This window comes from Ovis canadensis, chromosome 9, assembly GCF_042477335.2.
Source record: "Ovis canadensis isolate MfBH-ARS-UI-01 breed Bighorn chromosome 9, ARS-UI_OviCan_v2, whole genome shotgun sequence".
Taxonomy (NCBI): Eukaryota; Metazoa; Chordata; class Mammalia; order Artiodactyla; family Bovidae; genus Ovis; species Ovis canadensis.
In genome coordinates, this window is record NC_091253.1 from 43,947,244 (window position 1) to 43,969,124 (window position 21,881).

At 40.4% G+C, this 21,881-nt stretch overlaps 1 pseudogene; it reads right to left on the reverse strand.

The window, feature by feature from the left end:
* The window catches only part of LOC138445848 (protein-L-isoaspartate O-methyltransferase domain-containing protein 2 pseudogene), a 44,739-nt pseudogene extending 23,246 nt beyond the window's left edge, over nucleotides 1-21,493 (reverse strand).
* Between the last annotated feature and the right edge of the window lie 388 nt (nucleotides 21,494-21,881).

The window sequence follows — 21,881 nt, forward strand, 5'->3', positions numbered from 1 at the left end:
AATATTTCCTTTTCCCTCTATTTTGTGTTTGTAAAGCTGGTCTTAATTCTTTAAAATTTTAGCAGAATTCTCCAGTAAAACCATGTGAGCCTGAAGACTTCTTTCTTAGGAACTTTTAAATTACAAATTCAATTTCTTTTACCGTTACAGCAAGATTCAGCTATTTTGCCTTGGTTGAGTACTAGTAGTTCATGGTTTTTGAGGAATTGGTCCATTTCAGCTAAGTTGGCAATTTATGGAGAGAAAAGCTGTCTGTAGAATTTCTTTATTATCTTTGTAATGGCTACAGAACCTGGAGAGATCTGGCTTCATTCTTGATATTGGTGATGTTTGTCTTATCTCCTTTTATCTTTGTCAGTCTTGCTACAGTTTTCCAATTTTGTTGATTTTCTCAAAGAAATAATTCTTTATTTCATTTTATTTTCCCTATACTTTCCTGTTTTCAATTTTATTGAAATCGATGTTTTGTCATTTCAAGAAGAAATCTTATTCCACTTAGGTTTCTGAAAGCTCCCCACATCTTAATTATACTTTTCTCAAGTATTTCTTTTGCATTCAGTCAACATCTTGTCATCCTGGTGGTTAACATATTTGCTTCAAGTATAAAGTATCATTTGAGAACTTAAAAGAAAAAGAAAGGTCAATCATAGTTATCCTTATTTTCACTCATTTCCATGTTTTCTTCCATTTCTAAAGTTCTAACCCTTCCTCTGTTCATAGAACTTCTTCAGCCATTCTTTAAGGGTAGGCTTGTTAGTAATAAGTGATCTGATTTTGCTCCGCTGAGAATGTCTTGATTTCCCTTTATATTTAGAGATATCTTTGCTGGATGGAAATCAGAGCTGGCAGCTCCCTCTTTCGGGGTTTAACACGTGAGCTGCTACATTTATGCCTCCGTGGTTCAGATGAATCATCTATTAACGTTCAAATTGCTGTTCCTGCAGGTAAAGTGCCATTTCTTCTAAGATGCATCCAAGTTTTGCTTTCTTTTTGCCTTTTTCATTCAGGAGGTTTAGTTATGATCTGGAGGCATGGATTTCATTGTGTTCATCCTTTCTGGGGTTTACTCAGCTAGCTAACTGTAAAAGGGGTCAGAATAAGCCACCCCAAAATATGCCACTTTGGGAGAAGGATTATTTTGAGCTGAGTATTTTTGAGATGCAACAATAGATGTGGAAGGAAGCCTCCCCAGAGGTTCCCTCATCTGAATGAAAGCAGAGACTTCTGACAAAAGAGGACTGCCATAAACCCCTCCCTCAGGGAAGATTTAGGGTCATGAAAAGACAGGAAGCTGGCACCAAAGTAAAGCTTCACAAGCAAACCTTGTGAAGAGAGTCTTTATCCTGCATATAGTTTTCCTAATATACCTACTTATCCACAGTTTACAGCCTCTGTGGTGGTCTAGTCTCTCAGCCGTGTCCAACTCTTGTGACCTCATGCTCTTTAGCCCATGAGATTTTCCAGGCAAGAATTCTGGAATGGGTTGCCATTCCCTTCTTCAGGGGATCTTCCAGACCCAGCGATTGAACTGGAGTCTCCTGCATTGGCAGGTGGGATCTTTACTACTTTGCTACTTGGGAAGCCCTTTTTAGGCTCCTGGGTCAGGAAGATTCCCTGGAGAAGGAAATGGCAAACCACACCAGTACTCTTGCCTGGAGAATCCCCATGGACAGAGGAGTCTGGAGTGCTGCAGCCCATGGGGTCACAGACAGTCAGACACGACGGAACACACCTGCACAGGCAGAAGCCTAAAAACCCTTTTCCTCTGTCAAGTCACATCTTTACCATTTATCACTCCATATTAAAAAGGGTATATAAGCTCTCAGACCTTTTCTAGGAAGTTCCCTGTCATGTAAAAATTAGCATTAAGTAAAATGTATACTTTCTTTCCAAGTACCTATTCTATCTGTCCATCTTCTTCCACTTATCAATTCATACATGCACACATCTTTTATTCACATTAATCTCAGTTATTTTGAAAACTATTTCCAGTGAAAAATTATGTGATGAATTATTAAATGCAGCACATATTCCTCAAGGTTGAAGATCTAAATTTCTTATCTGAGAGTGCTTTACGCATGGGTTTTCACAAACCAATCACCTACTTTCTTTGTCTCCACCTTTTTTATATGTCATTGCTTTTGAAGATGCCAAGCTCATCTGTGGTTTTTTGCAGTACTTTTTGAAATGTTTGCTTTAGGTGAGAGTTGTTATTTTGACAGAGTCCTTTATATCCTTGGCCTGATGACAATATAGCAATTTAAAGCAGCCAAAAATTCTCTTTTGTCATTTCCAAAAGAACAATCTCCACTTGCATTGTACTACCTACCAGTGTATCAAAATAATTCGCTTTATTGTATGAAGGAATATGTCAGAATCCACAACATGAAATATACAAGTTTAAGGAAAGATTTTGACTTTATTTTACATATAGAATAATTAATAACCAGAATACAAAACTAAACACTCACTTGTACTTTCTGAAGAAACACATTTTCTCTGTGTTTTCTTCGCACGTCTATTGAGAATTTTTATTTATTGAAGTCAAATCCTTAAAAAAGCCTTGGAGTCCTCAAAACGTTTCTGGATGGCACTCGCCATTCCTGATGTTTCAGCGCAGTGCCTGCGGCTTATGCTGCGGCCTCTCTTGGCACCCTCGGTCACTCTGTGGTTTCCTTTGGTTGGGTCAGGTTGGGTCAGGTAAGGATTAGGTTCAGCAAGATTAGGTTAGGTTAGGACTGGTTAGGTTAAGATAGGTCAGGTTAGGTTAAGCTGGTTAGGATAAATTAGGTTAGGTTAGGATTGGTTAGTTTAAGTTCGGTTGGGATTGGTTAGGTTAAGTTAGGATTGGTTTCAGTATGAGTTTCGACTTAGTGAAGGGACTACACTGCACATCTCTTCCATACAGACTTGTCCTCTTCTCTGTGGTTTACAAAGTAGATATTCATCATCTCTAAAATTCAGTGATCTATTTTTTTCAGCGACTAATTTATCACTCCCAGAACTCATCACTGAATACCTAAATCTGATACTAAACAGTTACAGTTTTGAAATATGGCACTTAGAAAAATAGTTAAGTTCATTTTGTTCCAGATATTGTTGTTGAGTCACTAAGTCATATCCGACTCTTTGCGACCCCATGGACTGCATCACACTCGGCTTCCCTGTCCTTCACTATCTCCCAGGTCTGCTCAAACTCATGCCCATTGAGTCGATGATGCCCTCTGACCATCTCATCCTCTGTCGCCCCCTTCTCCTGCCCTCAATCTTTCTCAGCATCAGGGTTTATTCCAGGGTAATGTTATTACTCACAGGTGTGTAAGACATTTCTCTATAGAATTCCAGTTAGACACACATAATTTATCCTCACAAATAAAGCAATGGCCTGCCCTCTGGGGTGTGTCTTTCTCTGCTGGACGAGCGCAGAGCCAGCAGTGAGGATGCACTCAAGCACCCACAGGTGCAGGAGGTCAGCAGGCCTAGCTGTAGCAACAATCGCACGTGATCTGACCCACACCGTTTTTCACTCCCAAATAACATAAACAAACCCTGATAGCAATTCATACCCTGTATTCATAAAAATAAATGAACATACCAAAAACTTTTGGTGTTTCTCCCATCTACAATGAAAGAAGTGTTAGTTGCTAAGTTGTGTCAGACTCTTTGTGATCCTCTGGACTATAGCCCATCAGGCTCCTCTGTCCATGGGATTCTCTAGGCCATTTCCTAGATGGGTTGCCATTTCCTTTGCCATAGGATCTTGCCTACCCAGGTATCAAACCTGGATCTCCTGCATTGGCAGGCAGATTTTTTTGCTGCCTGAGCCACCAGGGAAACCCTTTTTTGAACTTAAATAATCTAATTCTAAATATGAGCATCTGTTTAGAAATAAATAAGCAGTGTAGCAATCATATGAAATTGAGTGTTCATTTTGGAATCACTAAATCCATATTATTAAGTCTTAGAACTCTGTTGTGAAATTTTTTTTAATTAAAAACTTTTATGCCCTTAAAAACACTCTTAAAAATTTAAGGAAAAGGCATTTTATATGTGTTCCTTATTCTTACACAGTATAAAAATATTAGGCAACTGAGGTTCCTCTTATAGGAAAAACTCACCTAACAGCCTTGTTTAGTAAACTGTAGGTGAATATGTTTTATACTTCAATGCTACAATCTATATACTTTTTAGTTAAGTCGGTTTGTAACTCAGTCAGCAAGTATTGTGAGATATCTGCTAAGGAAATGAGCAGTAGGTGAGACCAAAGGTAGATAGAGATAAAAGGGAATGTTTATTAGCAGAAATGTTTCTTGCAGGCAATGGGTATGGAGAACTGATTATAAGATTACAAACCTGTGAGAGCTGATGTCCATATTAGGAACAGGGCTGCAGGCCCACCTGTGCATCTCACCTGAGTATGTGAACAGAATGGAGGTGAGAGAAACATATGGTTATCCAGGGTGGATTTTAATTGGCCTTTAGATAGTATCATAGCCAACTAATGTTTATTCAATTTCTCTCTTAAGGAGAATTTCAGCTGATACATGCTAAATTAAAGCCATCATAATGACCACAGATGAACCTTTATGGTAACTCACAGAAGAAAACTGTTTCACTTCTGGCATTGTATGACACTTTTTATCTTTGCTGCCTAATAATCACAAAACCTTGCCAGAGTGAAAACTCTGTAATAAGACTGAAGGAGAAGCAAGACCATCCCCACCAGGAAGAGAGAAAGTGGCAGTCCTGCCAGGGGCAGCTGTGACGTTAGAAAGAATTCATCCTCCCATAGGAGCCATAAGCCAAGGGTCTCCTGGAATAGGGATTCATACAGACTTCAAAATTAAGATCAACTCACTCAACTATTTCAGTGCTGTCACTACAGAAATTTTCAGAGTAAAGCATACCAACATTAAAAAAAAAAGTCTATTGCAATAATTGACTAATATTTGGGGGGATTTCCCTGAGAGCTTTGTTGGTAAAGAATCTGCCTGCAATGCGAAAGACCCCGTTCTATTCCTGGGTCAGGAAGATATACTGGAGAAGGGATAGGCTACCCACTCAGTATTCCTGGGTTTCCCTTGTGGCTCAGCTGGTGAAGAATCCGCCTGCAATGCAGGAGACCTGAGTTCGATTCCTGGGTTAGGAATATCCCCTGGAGAAGGGAAAGTGGTAACTCCAGTATTCTGACCTAGGAGAACGCTATGGACTGTATAGTCCGTGGGGTTGCAAAGAGTTGGACAGGACTGAGGAAATTTTACTTTGCTTTGTTTTTATGGCACATAAATATCTCTTTTACTGAATTATAAATAGTATTCTCCTTATTCCTTTGCATCTTGTCTTTCTATCACTTCCTTATCAAAATGGGTGTCTCCCTTCTAAGATCCCTTACTTTACAAATTTTAGCATTTTTATCAATAACTTTTAAACTTCTTCCTTCAATGTCTTATTTTTACTTCACACAATCATTTCATATCCATTGGGAAAAAAATGATTATTGGGACAGAGACTGAACAAGTGATAGACTTAAAATATATATTGGTAATTAAAATTTACTGGTTACACATATCTAGTTTTTCTCATCATATTTCTTTTAGTTACTTATTTACTGAAAACCGCTTGACTGGTTACATCTTTTGAGACCTCACAACAGAATCACTGGTTATGATGTTTGCCAAATGGGCCATTGCACCTTAACCTGGAGGTGAAGGTGACTTGGGTCTGCAGATGTGAGGGGGCACAGTGCTGGGCCTCTGCTGAGCCTTTGGGCAGCTCAGCAGCCTGGGTCGGTGCCTGCAGCACGTCTGGGTGGAAGAAGTCAGGTCACCTTCTAAGATGTGCTGCCTCTGAAGCTACCAGCTCCAGCTGAAAACTTCTGTGATTTTTTTAAGTCGTAAGCTCCCTCTGTGCTATCAAACTTGCTTATCTGTTAGTTTTCTGCTCTTTATTTTGAAGAGGATATTCAGTAAATACATGTCAGCAGAGATGCACAATTTGTCACTTCCCCTATCTCATAACATCTATATCAACAACGTGTCAATTTCATTAACAGCCTTGTTGATCCCACGTCTGTGATCCTGTTGTCCAGATGTGAGAAGATGTTGTTAATGAGACCAAGATAGTGTGTGTGATTCTTCCAGAAAATGAATGGAGATTCTAGTTTGACCTTGACTCTCTCAAAAAATGTCCTGTTTGAACTAAAGTGGAGATAAATATGGGGTTGAGAATGAATTGGTAAAATTACAGCCCCACTGCCATTAAAACACAACAAACTTGTTTTTAGTAAATGGACTGGATTCATTATTTTGGTAGACTCTATTTCAGGAGATTCGTTATTTCATCCCCACATCCATTTGGTAACTGATGCTAATTTGAAAGTTTATTTCACCCGATTTTATAACAGTTTTCCAGTGTTATGTGGCATTTTTTTTTTCTCTTCTCTACTGGCCCAAAGAGTTTTTGTTCTTCTTCCGAATAACCCAGAATTCTTCATTAAATATTCTAGCATAATCAGCATTTCCTGCACTCCTTTCACACATACTCACACACATATTTTAGGCTAATTCATAATTTAAGATGATTTGTAATTCTCCCAGACATTGCAATAATTCACCTAGTGCTGTGCTGTGTGCGTGCGTGCTTAGTCGTTCAGTCCTGTCCAACTCTTTGTGTACTGAAGACTAAATTAAAAATATTAAATTATCCCAACTTCAGTTATGAATTTTACCAACTGAGATGGGATTTCATCTTAGAACATTTTTACAAATGGAGATTAATGTTAAATGAGATATTTGAATCACTTATTCAGTTCAGTTGAGTTCAGTCGCTCAGTCGTGTCTGACTCTTTGCCACCCCATGATTCGCAGCACGCCAGGCCTCCCTGTCCATCACCAACTCCCGGAGTTCACTCAGACTCACGTCCATCAAGTCCGTGATGCCATCCAGCCATTTAATCCTCTGTCATTCCCTTCTCCTCCTGCCTCCAATCCCTCCCAGCATCAGAGTCTTCTCCATTGAGTCAACTCTTCGCATGAGGTGGCCAAAGTACTGGAGTTTCAGCTTTAGCACCATTCCTTCCAAAGAAATCCCAGGGTTGATCTCCTTCAGAATGGACTGGTTGGATCTCCTTGCAGTCCAAGGGACTCTCAAGAGTCTTCTCCAACACCACAGTTCAAAGCATCAATTCTTCGGTGCTCAGCCTTCTTCACAGTCCAACTCTCACATCCATACATGACCACAGGAAAAACCATAGCCTTGACTAGACGGACCTTTGTTGGCAAAGTAATGTCTCTGCTTTTGAATATACTATCCAGGTTGGTCATAACTTCTCTTCCAAGGAGTAAGCGTCTTTTAATTTCATGGCTGCAGTCACCATCTACAGTGATTTTGGAGCCCCAAAAAATAAAGTCTGACACTGTTTCCACTGTTTCCCCATCTATTTCCCATGAAGTGATGGGACCAGATGCCATCATCTTCGTTTTTCGAATGTTGAGCTTTAAGCCAACTTTTTCTCTCTCCTCACTTATTAATAGTCTATAAACATATACCTTAGAATTAGCTGACTTGAAGCACTGGCTGTTTCCCTTTTTAGCTATACATTTGCCTAAGTCTCTTGTGCAGGCTAATTCTCATAGTTGTGTCCAATTCTTTGTGATCCCATGAACCATAGCCTGCCAGGCTCCTCTGTTCATGAAATTTTCCAGGCAAGAACACTGATGTGGGGAGTCATTTCCTACTCCAGAGGATCTTCCTGACCCCAGGATCGGATCTCAGTCTCTTTCATCTTCTGCATTGGCAGGCAGATTCTTTACACTAGTGCCTCCCGGGGAAGTTTTAAGTAAAAGACCTCATTTGTAAACCAGGTGCATGGTTGGCTCTCACCTCCCTGGGATATGAACATTAAAGACAGTTGAGTTAGGATCAGAGAATAGGTAACCATCACAGAACATTAGATGAAGCCTGAAAAAAATGGCAGTTGTAGTCATAATGGGAGCAGCAGAGACAGGAGAAGTAGTGGTCTTGTCAATTTACTTCTGAAGTCCAGATGAACATTGAGGAGGGACCAGTGCCAGGGTCGGTAAGGATGCAACACTGAAAAAAGCTACCCAAGGAGAAACTGACAAGTAAGCAGAGTGATGTGAGGCTGAACCTGAAACAGCTCCCACAGTTGAGAGGAAAGTGAAGGAAGAGGACCCAGCATCAGAAAACACCAAGGACAAGACATAAGTTCAGGAGGAAGGAACTGTGAACTGTGCCAGATTCTGAAGGAAGTTCCAATAACAACCCTGGAAAAGTGTGGAAAGGGCTGAAAAAGTTTATATACACCCTCCAAATTGTGAGGTGAAACCCAGATGATAATGTACTAAAAAAAAACTAAAATAGAGGCAGTAAAAATAATATATCTTGAGATGCTTCATGGTAAAAGAGAAAGCAAAGATAGATATGAGTATTGGGAGATTTGGAAATGAGCTACTTTGTGACTAAAGTTTTATTGAAACACACCTTTGAGCGGGTCTTCCTGCCTGTCTCACGGGGACAGAGCTGAGAAGTTGTGACAAAGGCCACACGACGTAGACAGCCTGAACCATCAACTACCTGGCTTCCTACAGAAACAGTTCACTGGCCTTTATTCTAAGTGGTCCTAGAAATGTTGACTTTTGGACTCATAGAAAGAAACTTGTTCTTTCTTGACCATATGTATTTTAAGATAAAACACTTATGCAGATTTATTACTTTATTTGTGAAGATATTCACTCTCCCTTCTTGACTAATTAGGATCTAAAGTCCATGAAGAATACACTCTGTACTCTGATAACGTATTTTTAGTGTCTCACAAAACAACAAAAGTTAATTTTATTCCTTCAACTATATGAAAATAAATGTAATTTGAAAGTAAAAGAACTTTTATCAAAATATACTTTAAAAAAAATCTTATGAATATACAATGGCTTCTCTTACCTCCTACCATTTGGAGTTTCTTTTTTGAGTATTGACAAATGATTGAATTTAAGTCATGTATGATAAATCACAATTAATCAGTAAGTATGTTTAATCACTTCTATATTGATTTTTAACGTTGAGTTATTCAATAAATTATCATTCAGACAAGTAAAAACTATTTTAAAATGTATTTTTCATGCAGATGTGTATAATGTATTCAGCATATATATCAACAAACTTGGTTCTATAAACGCCATCTTGGTGAGTTACAGTTTCTATGGTGTCCAATGAAAACATATGCCAAATTCAATTCCATTTAATTGCAAATTTCTAAGGATGTGTTGGAACATATTGGATTTCAGAAATGCTAAAAAAAAAAAAAATACTTATTGGCTCCAGGCACAAACATTAGCTATTTCTTAAATCTTTTAGGAAGTGAAAAATAATATCTGACCTCTCAAATAATTGCATAGGAAGCAAAATTGAATGTGCTGTTAAAAATCTTAATGGTGTATGTGCCTCAGATGCCAAATACTGAAATTTCTATTTGATGAGTATGCAATGAAGATTAGAATAATGGAGCAAAATAATTAAGAATGAAGCATACATATGGCTTCTATGCTTTTAATGAGGCTTTTAGTCCTTGCAAAGACTAAACCTGTAGCATTACTCTCATTGAGAAAGTTTTCTTTTTTTATTACTGTCCTTCAGAGAGTCTGGATGTTCTCTATGAAAAAGTCACATATTTCCAAAGTGAAATGGGTGCAAGTGATTTGCAAGTGCGTATATATATATATATATATATATACACACAGACAAATGTAACCCCCATGCCCAAAGTTTAGAATGTTTTGAATCTCTAAGTAGAACAGAGATACTTGAATATTTGGAAACAATTAAGCATCTTAAGTGGGCTTCCCTGGTGGTGCAGGTGGTAAAGAATCTGCCTGCAATGAGGAAGACCCGTTCAATCCCTGTGTTGGGAAGATCCTTTGGAGAAGGAAATGGTAACCCGCTCCAGTATTCTTGCCTGGAAAATACCATGGACAGAGAAACCTGGTAGACTACAGTCCATGGGGTCACAGAGTCAGACAGGACTGAGCAACTAACACTTTCTTTCTTTCTAAGCATGTTAAGTAAACTTCCTTATAAAAGTATTTTTAAAAATTATTTTTGAAATGTAACCTACACGTTAGTCAAAATCACTCTTGAAATTAAATTATTGATTCTCCAGTAGACTACACAAGTATTTTTAAAATTGACCTAAAAATCAGAAGCTTATCTATTTGTGTATTTTGTAATGCAGTTAAATGTACTATCATTATCTTTATCAAGCTCTTTAGAAGTCCTGTTTTTCCAATTTTACATCAATATATATTTTAAAAATCCATCAGAATTCTTGGCAGCTTACAAACTTGTTAAGAATTTTAAATGATCAAATATGACTTGGCTTTCATTGATATATCTGCCTCTGGAAACATGAGAAAAGCTGTCCTGGGTGGTAACACAGATTTTTTTTTTTTTTTGAACTTGGAAAAGGTCTTAAGAGGTAAGTGGCTGATGTATCTGAGCTGCCAATCATGTTTCCATGTCCTGGTTGCAGGAACAGATTAACTCTTGTTCAGAGACCTTCTCAAGGGCACAGAACTTCTGGCTCATCTATGGCACCTGCATCAAGGACAAGCCAGCTTCAAGCAAGACATTTGCTACTCAGGATATGTTATTCTTGGGAATGTGAGTCTCCAAAGTAGATGCTTCAGAAGGTTTGTTATTGTTGTTGTCGCTCAGTCATGCCTGACTCTTTGTGACCCCATGGACTGCACACAGCAACAGCACAGCAGGCTTCCGTGCACTTTGCTATCTCCTAGAGTTTGCACAACACACAAACTCATGTCCATTGAGTCAGTAATGCCATCCAACCATCTAATCCTCTGTCACTCCCTTCTCCTCCTGCCCTCCATCTTTTCCAGCATCAGGGTCTTTTCCAATGAGTTGACTCTTCGCATCAGGTGGCCAAAGTATTGCAGCTTCAGTTTCAGCATCAGTCCCTCCAGTGAACATTCAGAGTTGATTTCTTTTAGGTTGACTGGTTTGACCTTCTTGAAACCCAAGAGACTAAAAGTCTTATTCTTACTGAATAAGAACAAGAGAATCTCTGATCAAGCTTTGTCAGTAGCTTGATCAAGAGGGTCCAGGCTAAGTGGGTGCAGGTCCTCTGAGCCAGGCAGGCTAAGACAGCATGAACTCGGGTCCGTAGGCATTAGCCCACCACCCAGGCCAGATCATGGGCAAGAAAGCCTAGAATTCAGTAAAAGCTTAAAAACAGAAAAGGGGCGGTGCTGGAAGGAAAGAATGTTGGTGTGCTCTTCTCACACATTCCCTCATAAGCACCCGGAGAGGGGACTTCAGACAGGCCCCTCCCTGATCGGGACTGATGGACACACAGCAAACTCCTGACGGCTGAGTCTAGGAGCGGCTCAGAGAGAGCAGAGCACAGAGTGTGCTTCCCAAAGGTCAAAAATGGAAACCTCATGGCAAGGACCCACTGGAGCGCCCCAGAGAGATGCCAGCGTGTCCAGGAGGCCAGGAGACCCCAAGCTGCCAAATCTAGGCTGAGTCCTGGGTTACGTGTTTCCCCCGGAAGTCTCTCCTGATCAGACCATGGGGCTGCTGGGGAGCCTGAGAAGGGTTGTTTCCACTTCTCTTGGAGATCTGTCAAAGTACCAAGAACACCTCTGTAAAACTGACAGAGCCTTTACTCCTCCTGACACCCTCTTATTCCTTACTTTCATCTCAGTGAAAGATCTTTATTTCCCACTATTAAAATTAATCATTCCCCGCTGTGTTCCCATCATCTCAGTGACTTTCTTCCCAATATGCCCATCTACTCCCAATTCTAGGCCTTCCTTTGCTCTCTCCCCCAGCCCCCATTATGCTCCCAAGGGTCAGCAAACATTCAGTGGTCTCCTTGTAAACCTTACGAACAGAAACAGATGAAAGCTTGTTTAACCTGTTTCCTCCTCCTAAATTTGAAGGGATTTTTCACTTCTCTATTGCAATCATAAAGCAAATGGTCTACACCCATCACTTCTGGCTCCTCACCAATGATTCAATTTTTTATGTCTAAACTGTGTTCTTTCTTACACTCTTAACTTTGTTCAACTCACAGATTTGGGGATTAACGTATACACACAACTGCACATAAAATAACAAGGACCTGCTATTTAGCACAATAAACTCTGTTCAACATTGTGTAATAACCTAATGGGAAAAGAACTTGAACAAAAATAGATACATATACATGTATAACTGAATCACTGAGCTCTACACCTGAAACTAACTCAGCAATGCAAGTCAAATATACTCCCATATAAAATAAGTTTCAGAAAATGTGTTCTTTCTTTCTTACTCTGTCAAAATCACCTTTCAAAGACTTTTCGCCACTTGCAGTCTACCTTTAAAAAGGCCTATATTCTTTAAAAAATTATTCTCAATCACTTCTTAGTGGTATTTCCATCTCTATAGTGGGTATTGAGAGTCAGGCATATTCAGTAGTCTCATTTCCTCTAGGATAGGTCTATTTCACCCAATTTTAACATAGAGAAATGGAAAACCAATGATTCAGAGCTACACACACACACATATGCACATATAATACTTTGGCCACCTGATGTGAAGAGCCAACTCATTGGAAAAGACCCTGATGCTGGGAAAGATTGAAAGAAGGAGAAGGGGATGACAGAATATGAGATGGTTGGATGGTATCACCAATTCAATGGACATGAGTTTTGAGCAAACTCCAGGAGAGAGTGAAGGACAGGAAAGCCTGATATTCTACAGTCCATGGGGTTGCAAAGGGGTGGACATGACAGAGACTGAAAAACAACATACACACACACATACACACACACACACACATACTTGAGCTCTACTTTAAGGATTCTTCTGAATTTCTAAAACTGGCTGAAATACTGGCAGGCTATCCTTTATGGGGACTTCCCACATGGTGCAGTGGTAAAGAACCCACTTGTCCATGCAGGAGACACAAGAGACATGGGTTCAATCCCTGGGTCAGGAAGATAACCTGGAGTAGGAAATGGCAACCCACTCAGTGTAAGAGTCTGGAGAAGTCCATGGACAGAGGAGATCAGTAGTCCATGAGGTCGCAAAGAGTCAGACATCTCTGGGTGACTGAGCAAGCACTGCCCAGCCTTAATGAATCACTTCCCTTGACTTAATTCTGACCTGAATCTCCAGTGTGAGCCAGAATTCCTGGGGCCCAGAGAACCTGGGAAGCAGACTGAGGGCAGGACACCCAGAAGATGAATATGAACCCTGGAAAGCAGCAGAGTGCTCCCTCGGGGAGAGGTTGATTTGTTTATTCCCAGGCCCTAAAGGAGTAGTTACCATCATTAAAGTTAGACTATACTTGGCTTCCTAATGTTTGCTAAGTATCCTTTTGCATTTAATTTGGGTTGATCAATATTCAATCTAAGTTTCCAGAGATTTAATTGTATCCTGTTCAACCATTAAGCAAGTGTTGTGATGGATTATCAGAGTAGATCCAATCCCGTCATACATTATGTGTTTGTGTCAAGGAGTTATTTTCAGTGGTTTTCCCACTCACTTTTCCAGGATGCACAAGCATAAATAACTTCGACATGAATAATGCATCGAACAAAGTTCGGCTCGATAGCACTAATCTACTTTTATATAAAAATCAATTGCTCCTTTTTTGGCATTCAATTCCAGTTTACTGCCTCATCAATATCTGCTCGTTTGACATTCTTGAGGGAAAAAAACAACCAAGACAGCTGAAACGTACCGTTATTTCTATAATAAAGAGATGAGATACACATATATCTGTCAGGATACATCTTCTCAATATAACGAAGGGACACTCAAAAGCCAGAATAATTGGTTTAACTTGTACACCTGATCGATTCTTGGCTGGAAATGTTCAGTCGGACCCAATCTCTTCCATAATTTCTTCACCAATTTCATGATAATTCTGATTCATGGAAGAAGCTCATGTGGCCGTGACAGACACTGAAGGTCCTCTGACCAGCAGTCACCCCCAACCTCTTTCTCCCAGGCATCTGTCCCCACCAAGAAACCAAGAAGGCTGACCAGCATCTCCCAAGGTTCCCCTTCCAGTGGGTGGTCAGCTGGCATGCCACCAGCCAACGTGGTCAGAAATCTGCTGAAGACAGGTGGCCTCTGGGCTAGTCCTAATTTTTTATTAAAAAGGACGAAAAGCTTTGAGCATAGGTATCTCCTGGTATGCACACAGTTTTACCAAGACCCTGAGACAACCTGTCTAGGAGGGGACAGAGAGGGAGGCCTTGTCGCTACACCGGTGCCAACAGCCACCACATCCACAGTCCTTGTTTTTAAAGCTTTTTAAATCAAGTCTATGGGCTTCCCAGGTGGCTCAGGGGTAAAGAATCCACCTGCAATGCAGAAAATGCAGGTTCAATCCTTGGGTCAGGAAGATCCCCTGGAGAAGGAATGGCAACCCACTCCAGTATCCTTGCACGGAGACTGCCACGGACCGAGGAGCCTAGTGGATTACAGTCCATGAGGCTGCAAAGAGTTGGGCATGAGGGAGTGAGCATGTTTGCCCAATGGCTCCACAACAGCAGGCCGTGACTGCATATACAAGGTAGTTAATATAAAACAGGCACTCACAATGCGGCCATCATTCTCTCTCCTGATTTTGAAAGACACCATTTCAAGTTCCTTGACATTCACAACAGCGGTAACACCTCAATAGACAGGTCCCGTTCAAGGCCATTAGCAATTAGAGAGGTGTACTTCAGTGTGCCCCCACCACTGCATTGCTCAATCTTGCCTAACTTTTGTCTGCTTGATGTATGTGAGTTTCTGAGAGAAGTGAATGAAAATCTGGAGAAGGAGGAATTACAGTTCGTAAATTTCAGGCTGTGAATCTGGCAGTTTTTAATGTGACCATTATGATGTTTTATGCATATTCAGGTACAGGATTGCTGTATATTTCTGTTTTTTGTTTTTTTTTTCTCTACTAAATGACCATATTTGCCCTGTATTATTTTTCAAGGGCAGTTGTAATAGAGTTCTGTATTTTTCCTTCAGTGTTTTGTTCCTTCTTTGGAATTGACCATGATTTTGTGAATGAAAATTGTACATATCTATTATTCCAGTCATTACACTTAAGTTTCTGAACACATGCTCAATTTAGAAAATATCATTAATCAATACCTCTGTACACTTCATAAGAAAATAAGAACTTTAGAATTCTTCCTCTCTGAATGTCTCTTACATGGTTATGTTATATTCTTTAATTCTTTAGTTTCACCCTATTTAAAGTAGTCCAAAATTATCATTATTATAATATTGTAAAATCTCTTTAACATTTTCCAACTCTATCATGCCCTGTTGAATTCTGCACAGCTCTGTTCCTCCTCTTATTTATTTAAACCTTTAAAGTTGGAATTGTTCACTCTCTTCCAGAATGTTCTATCATCTCAGATCCTCGGGGGTGCTAATCCTTATGTTTGAGAAACTGTTCCCCACTCTGTGATGAGCTGTTTATAGCATGGTTTGTGATGTCTTTATTGGAAAAACCAAGGGTTTTCATTCGTTTCTTGGTCTGGGGTGTCTATGGTACATCAGTCACAGGTTGGACTCCACTTCTTCATAGCGTCTTCAATCCTGTGTGCGCCCCGCCTGTTCTCTCAGTTCTAGCACTAAACTCTGTCATCATACTCATACACCTAGCTTAGGTACTATTCTTTTGCTCTAGATGACCTTCCCCTCTCAGCCACATACTTGTTAGAGAATTCTAACTCTCCAGAAATACAAGTTTCCTTCTAACTAAACTTAATTCCTGCCTTTGCAAAATAATGTAACCACTTCAGGCAGGAAACATATGTAACCTTCACTCACCTGTGTGTCTGACATGGTATTTTCCTTTAAAAGCTGAAAAGTTGGTACCTCCACCCATTCAAACTTCTCTAGCAAATCTCAGTAAGTCAAAGAGCAAACATTCCCATTGCAGCCCCTCCCAGCCTGGGCATGCCTGGGGGTATTTTAAGTAGTCAGCAACTGCTTTTCAGTATATAATGTGATACACAGGGGTGGAAAAATACATGACAATTTATTTTAAATGTTGAATCAGAGATCCTTCTTAAATGATCTCCATTTATTTCTCATATTTTAAGATATGTTTATGTGCATGGAATTAAGAGTGGTCTTATGACTTTATTGACCAAAATATGAATGATAGATGGATAGATAAATGATGAATAACTAATTCAATAGTGTATTTTCCTTCCCAAGATAAGAATATTATTTAAAGTTTTTACACTGGATCTTTCTCACATGCACAAATTCTAAATGTACAACAATATTTAGGTGCAAGTTATAAAAAAAGATACTATTTAAAATTTTGTTTACATATATTACATGTATTATATATGTGTTACAGTCTTTTTATGACTGTAATAAACCTATATATATTTTTATATGTATTATTTTAAATAGATACATGTGCTGAGTCTTAAGAGTTGAACCATTTTGATTAATAATTAATTAAAAGACATTCTCATTTGTTTTACAAAGTATATTAATAGAGCAGAAAACAAGCTTCATAAATTTGGGAGAAATTATATATTCTCTCTTAGTTTATGTTTGAAATGCAAATTTAAACGTCAATTTATTTCTGTTGCTTCAAACAAAAGTAAGCAAATTATCTGACACGAGGGATAAAAATACAGCATATGGAGTTATATTTAAGCTACAGATTTTAGCACTATTTATACGTAGTACATCATCCCTCATTTTGGGTATTCATGAAGAACAAATAGGTTTTGCATTGTTTTTCGCAAATTCATCAAGCCAATCAGTGCTGGGGACAGTCAGCTAACCATGGCTTTACTAGTGCAGTAAGTAAGTGTTAGCTGCTCAGTCGTGTCCAGCTCTTTGTGACCCCATGATCTGTAGCCTGTCAGCCTCTTCTGTCCACAGAATTCTACAGGCAAGAATACTGGAGTGGATTGCCATTTCCTTCCCCAGGTGATCTTCTTTACCCAGGGACTGAACTCAGGTCTTCTGCATTGCAGGCAAATTCTTTAATTGTCTGAGCCACCAGGGAGATCTCTTAAGGTGGAATGTGGGATTTCTATGTGAGCTGAAACTTCCTGGAACTGAGCTTACTGGAGGAATATATTACATTACATTTGAAAATAAAAATGCCTTACACATGACACTGTTCAAGGGGCGACTGTAGTCATTACAGACCAGTAAGTCTGTGTTAACATCATCTCACAAACTAAAAATAAAAATCCTTACCAGAGCCCCAAACAACTATCCCTCCCTCTGCCCTTTGATATGTGGGTTGAAGACTGTAATATTCAGTCCAGAAGAGAAACAAGTCACACTGAGATGCATCTTCTCAGACACCTGTTATGAGCACAATTGACTGACTGCTGGATAAATGCTGTTTTCAGTCCCAAACCACAGTGTCTACACTCTCCCACCCCAAGCATGTGGCTCCTCATGCCCATGGGCATTGTGCACAGGGGACCAGCACAGAAATGACCACTCCCTTGTCACACAGTCATACTGCCAGCCTGAAAACATGGCTTACTCAATCAAATGAAACCCCTCGCAGACCAAGGAGTGCAGTCTCCTTCCTCCAGGGCACTGCCCTCCTTCCAACCACCGCCCCCCACCACCACCATCATCTGTGCATCCTAGCCCTAGTTTGTGCGTCTACAGAAGAGAAGGAAAGGAAACCAGAAATTCAAACGGCAGCAACAAAGTCAATAATTAACACGACTTGATGAAATTGTCTGTTTAGTAGGCACATACCCAGAAGGCAAAAGAAACTTCAAAGCCAACACAAGGTTGTTTCTTCATTTTTACCCAAAAAGTAATGAATCGGAATCATTCAGTGTCTAAGCTAAGAACCAGCTGCTTGTATGCGGCAATGTATCGAATACAGATCCAGTATCTGAAGCAGTGAATTTACAAAGGAAAAGAAATTAAAATCAAATGACTAGCATGGAAGAATACACACTACCATACGTAAAATAGATAGCCAGTGGGAGTTTGCTGTATGACTCAGGGAACTCAAACTGGGCTCTGTAACAACCTAGAGGGGTGGAAAAGGGTGGGAGGGAGGTTCAAGAGTGAGGGGACATATGACCACCTATGGCCAATTAATGTTGATGTATGATAGAAATCAAGCCAATATTGTAAAGCAATTATCCTTCAATTAAAAATAAGTAAGTTTTTAAAAAATCAAATGAATAAAATGATCTCTTTGGAAAATCTTCTCAGAGAGCATGAATACAAATTCAGCTAATCAATAGTTTATTTTTTGTTCCCGGGTTACCACAGACAGCATTCATTTAACAAACATTTGTTAAGTTTCAGAGGAACTGAAATCTGGTGGGAGACAAACCACCGCCATAAGGCAGCTGGATGATGAGGGTCTGTGGATGCCTGAGAGGGGCAGGAGACTGGCCACTCCCTTGGGACAGTAGAGTGGCTCACCCACTGGGGAGCTTCAGGGAAGTGGGGGAGAGTGAGGCAGGGAGGGGGAGCATTTGAGTCATAAGTGGAACTCTGACTATGGCTTTCAGGAGAACAAGCAGGGAGTCGGGGGGAGGAAGGTATTTCAGACAAATGGAAATAAGTTTTGGCCAAACCATGGAGACTGAGAGCAGGTGAATATTTCAAGAACATAAGCTACTGTGCAGGCTTCCCTGGTGGTGTAGTGGTGGAGAACCTGCCTGCCAATGCAGGAGTCACAGGAGACACAGGTTCTATCTCTGGGTCAGGAAGATCCCCTGGAGAAGGAAATGGCAGCCCACTCCAGCACACTTCCTTGGAGAGTCCCATGGACAGAGGAGCCTGGCGGGCTAATAGTCCACGGGGTCATGAAGGGTCAGATACTACTAAACACGTGAGAGGCTGTTTAATCCAGTAGGACTGTGTCCTTGTTAGAAGCGGGGGTGAGGAGACAGATACCCACAGCAGGACAACCACGTGAGGATGCAGAGGAAAGACAGTTATCTGCAAGCCAAGGACACGCCTCAGAAAAAATTCAACCCTGTCAACACCTTGACCTTGAGCTTCCAGCCTCCATAACTGTGAGAAAGTACACTTCTGTTGTATAAGCCGCCCAAACTTCATTGTGGGTTATGGCAACCTGAGCAATGAAGAACATGGGTCACTAGGACTAGAGCCCGGACTCTCAAATGGCCTTTCAAGTGCCTCTCACTCCACCTGCGCTTCACTGTGTTCCCATCCTGGCGAATGCTCCCTTCAGGTTCTCTTGAATGCTGCTATGTGAATGGAAATTACAAAACAATTTCTAATACTTGACCAAGATTGTTTATATGTGAGAGAAATTATTGCGCCCAAGAAAATGTCTGAGACAAACCATTGATCAGACTAGATGTCTTGAGGATCATCCAAGTCATGATTTATTTTTAAATAATTGTTGAGTACCTGCTACTAGTCAGCATGGCCTAGTGAAGGGAAAGTGTCAGTCGCCCAGTCGTGTCCGACTCTTTTTGTGACCCCATGAACTGTAGCCCATCAAGCTCCTCTCTCCACGGGACTCTCCAGGCAAGAATACTGGAGTGGGTTGCTATTCCCTCCTCCAGGGGATTTTTCTGACACAGGTACTGAACCCGGTTTCCTGCATTGCAGGCAGATTCTTTACCATCGAGCCACCAGGGAAGCCCTTATTACAAGGAAACATCCCCTGTATGTGCTTAGTATTCTGGTATTGTGCTATATCTTTGGAGAGTTATTGGACAGGTTTCTTTATTTTTTTATTAAAATTATTTATTTTAATTGGAGGCTAATTACTTTACAATATTGTAGTGGTTTTGCCATACATTGACATGAATCCACCACGGGTGTACATGTGTTCCCCATCCTGAACCTCCCTCCCACCTCCCTCCTCATCCCATCCTTCTGGGTCATCCCAGTGCACCAGCCCCAAGCACCCTGTCTCATGCATCGAACTTGGACTGGTGATTCATTTCACATATGATAATATGCATGTTTCTTTAAAGTTTAGGTATTCTAACCTACATGATAAGGCAAGGCACTCGGGGAAAAAACAAACCTGCTCATTGAGAGCTTTAATGGTTTTTCGAATTTCTGCTGCAAAATTGCTGAAATCCTGAGCGAATTTTGCTTTTTCCAGAAGCACCACATTCCGATCATCTTCATCCACGTTTGAGTTATCCTGTTGCCTGTTTACACAAGAAGCAGACAACATGCTGGAAAATGGAAGTTACCTGAGGACAAAAATAAAATCAGCAAATAGTCCTCAGGCATTTGGGACATACAAGGCATAGGGATTGCTGCTCTGTGCAATTGTAAAATGAAAAACATGTGACTGGAATTAGAAATTAAAATTAAGTGGCACGAGAGAAGATAAGCCAGAGTCACATCTTGCTTCACACAGTTTATTGAAAATGATAACAGCATTTCTTGTGGAATAAAAGGAACGTCAGGTAGTAGTACAGATATATTTGGTGTATTGTTTAGATCTCAGTGAGTTGTTCATTTCATTTCACACAGTGAAAGAGCGATGACAAATTAAATATTACACATTATGTAGTACCCATGTGGGAAAGCCACTCACTCTATTATAAATTCAGAGCAAGAACTAAATTAAGGACACTCTGCCTGACAAAAATCTAATTTTGTACCAGATGCAAATTAGCTCAGTGTTGTTAATAAAAGGAAATAAAAGTCTTTAGTTGAGTTTAAGGTATGTTTCCTAGAGTTTAAACATTCTCGGGAGACAGAGGGATAAAATGAGTTTGGGAAATTGAAATGAAACTTCCATCCATCTACGATTATGATGTATTATTTTCAAAAATGTATGGAGATTTGATTTAGTTGACATGCTACCTGTGACTCAAGTTTTCAGTTTTTTCCAAATTTTGTTAAAAGGTGTTCCTTATGAGGAAGCCCTTGTTAACTTTCAAAATGGTTCTGTTTGTACACTGTCTGTGGTTCAGTAAGAGAATGGCTTCAAGAAACAGCACGTCCTATGAGCTTGTGAAACAGTTTGTGAATCGGGGACATGCTGTAGAGCTGACATCAGAGAGCGAACTCAGAAAAAGGAAGCGCTGAAAGAGAACAGAAGGTACGAATGCCAGTTTCTTAGCCACTAGATAAACTCAGTCCCTTGAGACACTGGGGACTAGAGACCTCATGAATCACAGCCTTTACTGTGGTGCTGGGTTAAAATCGATTCCAGTTTACAAGTATTGATATGGGTAATATCCATAAAAATAAGCAATTTTAAGTAAAATTATGTGACACCTTTGTCTTCATAGCACTCTCTCCTGTAAATCCACAGTGTCTAATCAAAGACGATTTAACACAAAGGAGTCTGGATAATTGTATAAAAATAGAACCAAGACTAAAAGCACTGAGTGTGGGAACTCAGGCACCCATGAATGTAGGCACAATCGAATGTGTGAGATGGGGCTCACCACCCAACAACGATGCTCTGGGTGCGGTCACGTGCCATGTCTCTGCTGGGACAGATATGAGGGTGCTTCCAGCAGGCAGCTCACAGTCCCCCAGAAAACGCAGTTGACAAGCAAGCAGGGGATGGAGCCTTTGTGCCGGGAAGACAAGTAAGGCAGCAATGACCTGTGCCTGTGGGGGGGACGGGGATCCAGGAAGTTACCTGAAGGCAACTGACGCTCTCCATCCATTTCAGGGACCACGTTATTGCATCTGCTGCACCCCAGGCTCTGGACCAAGTGCTGGGGACCCGCTGTGTCACTAGATCCACCCACCAGCACTGAGACGCTTCATGCGTCCATTTTTCAGATGAAATACTGAAGCTTAGAAACCATGTCCATTTCATATCCCTAATAACTGGCACAGTTGGGATTCAGACCAGGATTTTA